The sequence below is a fragment of the Parastagonospora nodorum genome (genome assembly GCF_000146915.1).
Source record: "Parastagonospora nodorum SN15 chromosome Unknown scaffold_15, whole genome shotgun sequence".
NCBI classification, from domain to species: Eukaryota; Fungi; Ascomycota; class Dothideomycetes; order Pleosporales; family Phaeosphaeriaceae; genus Parastagonospora; species Parastagonospora nodorum.
This window is the reverse complement of record NW_001884563.1, coordinates 1,000,561-1,005,221: the sequence shown is the minus strand read 5'-3', so window position 1 is coordinate 1,005,221 and position 4,661 is coordinate 1,000,561.

The following is a 4,661-nucleotide window of genomic DNA, read 5'->3' as shown; positions in this document are numbered from 1 at the left end:
ATAGATTTATAAAGTTATATGCCTGCATAGCATTCTAAAGTAAGTAATTTTAGATAAAGGCTTTATTATAAACGTAAAATACTAAGATATATTCTAATACTATATAAACTAAAGAAAGGTTCTAATCTTCTTCTTCTATCTATAGATAGATAGATAGATAGAAAGATAGAACTAGACTCTAGAATATTATCTATATTACTACTATAGGCTTAAGTAAGATAACTAAGCATTATAGTTATCTCTTATAGAGTTTACGTATAATAATAGTAAATATGCAGTTATAAATATAATACCTTTTTAAGTAAACTAAGAACTAGACTCTATTAAGCTAGATTAGCCTAAAAGACTACTTAGAGATAAAGAATTATCTAGAGCAGCTAAGCTTACTAAAAGAGTACTAGTAATAATTACTACTTATAGATTAAGAATTCTTATAGTAAATAAGTACTAGAAAAAATATATAAATAAATAAAAGCTACTAGTTCTATTTAAAAAAGAGAATAAGATTATAATTTCTACTAAAAATATATAGTTAACGCAACTAAAGAAGAAACTAAACTAGAAATTTACTCTAGAGGTTATTAATAAGCAAATAGGCTCTTTAGCATTTAGAGTTAAACTTAAGAGTTTTCTAAACGTATACTCTATCTTTTATACTTTCTTATTAGAACTATATAATCTAATAAGTAAAATTCTATATCTCTTAATTAATATTATAGATACTCTATATAATATTAGAGGTAATAATATCTATAAAGTAGATAAAATTATAAATAGAAGAATAATAGATAGTAGCTAATAAGAGTACTTAGTTAAATAGAAAAACTACTCCTAAGAATAAAAACCTTATAGAAGCCGTAGCCCTAAATATCTTAGAAAATACTCTAAGAAAAGTTCTAGAATACTATATCTGCTTAACCTATAGCGTAAGAAGTATAAGAATAGCTAAGTGAAATTAAAATATAGATATAAGATATTAAAGTTAATCTCTAAATAAAAAAAGAAAAGTAATAATAAATAAACTATGCCTCTTAGAGCTATTATAGCTTATAATAAACTATTTTAAGTGAAAAGAAAATAATTAGCATCTTTAGAGATAACGTACCTTATAGGTTAGCGAGCTATACGAGTTAGCAAGCTACTTTTGCTAAGCCTCTACTAAAACTACTCTATTCTAGCGCAAAATAGCCTACTTTAGCCTTTATATAGTATAAAGTAAGATATAATATTATTTAGAGTCTACTTTCTACTACTTTCTTATACGTATACGCATTATATCTAGTCTTATTATATTATCTATACTATCTTTAAGAGAGCTTACTTACTTTAAGCATATACCCTGCTTCCTTTTGCTTTCCTTTTCTATTACTATGGCGGCACTAAACTTCTTTAGAGTTATTTATTAAAGACTATCTTTAACTATTAAGGTCTTTTCTTCTTATATATGCTTTCTTTTATATAATTTATATTATATAGTAGCCTTATTAGCTACTTAAAGCTTAGTAATCTCTTTTTGCGCTAATACTAGCTTATGCGTAATAATTACTACTCTCTTTAAGACCTTCTTAAAAGCCTCTACTATAGATATTAGTAAGCTATCTATATACCTCTAAATTCTTGCCTTTATAAGCGTTAATTATAATTTTAATTTAAGAGTATTACTTAGAGTTTATAACTACTAGAGATAGTCTTTAATAGTAGGTAATAGTAGAGTATAGATATAGACGTTAAGAGCTAATATAACCTACTCTAGGTTAAATAGAACTAATCTAGCGCCTTAAAACTCTTCTTAGATATTACTAGAAGTAATTACTGCATTAAAGGCGCGCTTAAAGCATAGTAGGAACTTAAGTTTTATAATATATATAATTTAGTTACGCATAATGCTCTTTAGCTTAGCATTTATATACTTTCTTTAAAGAGATAAAATAACTTATATTAAGAGGCTGCAGAAGATATAATAAGTAAGAAGGCATATAGATAGTAATAATCTTATTATTCTTATAGTATTGCTAGAATTTAAGTAAGTTATAGCTCTTATAGCTATTAATAATAAATAGCTAATAAGCGCCTATAACTTTTCTCTTTATATACTTATTAAAGTGCTTTAACTACTATAAACTAAGCTTATTTATTATCTAGCTATTCTTAAAGACTATAATAACTTAATTATAAGGTAGATTCTTCTCTTTATACTAAGCTAAGAGATAGTAGTAGCTTTTAAAGATAATAAAAAGTAGAATAGCTTACTCTATTATGTTAACGCTCTAGATAACTATTATCTACTCTTAATTACTCTATTATACTATCTTTAGCTATTCTTATTGCTCTAAAGCTATAATAACTACTCTAGTTAAGATCTAGCCTATTATAAAGCTAGACTTATTAAAGTTATATATATTATTATTAAGGATACTGTGCTTTGCCTTTATATTCTCTATAAGCTAGAACTAGTCTTATATAACCTTAGAATTCTTATAGAGAGCTCTCTTATAGTTATATTTATAATTAAACTTTATTTAGAGCTTAGAGCAGCATTTAATAAATATACTAGGCTAGTTTAAGCTAACTTAGCCTAGACTATGCTTAGCGCATAGAGAATTAGCTATATTAGCTATAGCTATAGCTTAGAAAGAAATTTACGCATAACTAGCTTAAGTATATACTTAATAACTACGTCCTTCTTAGTTAGAGTTAGATTTATTAATTTAGGCTAGTAATCTGCCTAGAAAGGTTATCTAGCGCATTAATAACTTAGAGTTACTTAAGATATATTATAGATAGCTATAGCGCGTTGCATAGAGAGTATTATATCTTATTTAAGAGCTTAGAGAGTAGTTTATATCTTACATTTATTAGAAGCGTCTATCTAGTACTATTATTAAGGCATTATATAGATAGAGTAGTTTTAGTAAGAGCTTAGCAAAAGTAGCTTGCTAATCTATGTAGCTTGCTAACCTATAAGATACGTTAAGTATTATATAATAATTAAAAATAAATCTAGAGATAGAAGAATCTAAAGATAAAAATATATTACTAAGAAAAGATAAAAAGAAGAATCTTCTTAGCATTTTATTATTTAGAGATTACTAGATAAATCTACGCTAGAATAGCCTATAATAGCCTAGCTTAAGTTCTAAAGACCTAGGCGCTGCTTTTATAGTACTTACTAGCTATAGTCTAAGGTATAATAATCTAAAGAGAGCTAAATTAGCTATAAAAGGCTCTACTAAGGCTAGATTTAGGTATTAAGAACTATAAGATACTTCTTAGTACTATTAAGCTTCTTTTAAGCTTTATTAATCTTACTTATAAAGAGACTATGCTTAGCTAAGAGAATAAAGCTTCTATTCTTCTCTAAAGATATAATATCTACCTTAAAACCTTAGATTAGCTTCTTTAGCTTTCTCTTAGAGTTCTTATACTTCTTACTCTATATATTAGATTAGTTTGCGCTAATATACTCTATAATAGCTTAACTTATCTTCTTATAAAGAGTATTAAGCTTATTCTTATTAACTTACTTAAACTTAAGAATAATTTTAGTAAAGATATTCTAATAAGCTTTATACTTAGTAGTAATAGCCTTAGTAGAATAATTATAGTAAATAGAGATATAGATAGCATTAGAACTATTATTAGAGTCTATAGCGCTATTATAGCATGCTAAGTTCTTTATATAAAGTATAAATAGAGGCCTAAGATATAATTAGCGCCTAAATAGCCTATAATAGAGTATTATAGCTTATATAGAATTATATAAGGCACTTACTTCTTTAACTACATAGCTAGAGAACTATAGGCGTTCTAAATATTAGCTTTAAGCACTAAAATCTCTCTAGTATCTAGAGGCTATAGATTATAGATATACTAAGTAGCTACTATAGCTCTTACTAGCTAGCTCTTAGTAGTAGAGATAGCAGAGGTAGTAGTAATAGTTTAGTAGTAAATATTAACCTAACTTAGTACTAGCTTATTAGTATTAGTAGTAATATCTAGAACCAGGCTAGCAAATGGGTATAGATAACTTACATATAGGTATAAGTTAAGGTATAGTTAAGTATAGGTTAACTAAGATTAAGTTAATGCTAAGACTATATAAGTTAGGGTTAAGTATTACATAATAAAGTTAAGTCTAGGTTAAGTTATCCTACTATAAAGTTAGGTTATAGTTAAGTTTTAGGGTACCTAATAAGTTATAAGTAAACTAAGCCTATTTTAGAAAACGCATACGTTATTTATCCTATGCAATTATTACGTTAATTCTAGGAGATATATACGTTATTTATCCTATGCAATTATTATATTATATTTTTAGTTAAGGTAGTAAATATTATAATTAATATAAGAAATATATTATTTGCTAACTATACTATTATCACGCTTCTTTATTACGCTTATTAGCGTAGCGCAATAGCCTTGCTTATTTCTGTAGTAGCTAAGCGCAACGCAAAGAAGTACTAGAGCCCTTATTATATAACACGTGCATTATTATCTCTATCCTCCTTTATACTACTTTAATGCGCACTTTCACTCTTATCTAGCGCATAAATAAGAAGGCAGTAATATAAGAAGATCGTCTATCTTTCTTATCTAGTAGCAAAGTATTATCTGCTAGAGATAAAGAAGGTAATAAGTTGCTTATTACTAAGAGAGTAAGT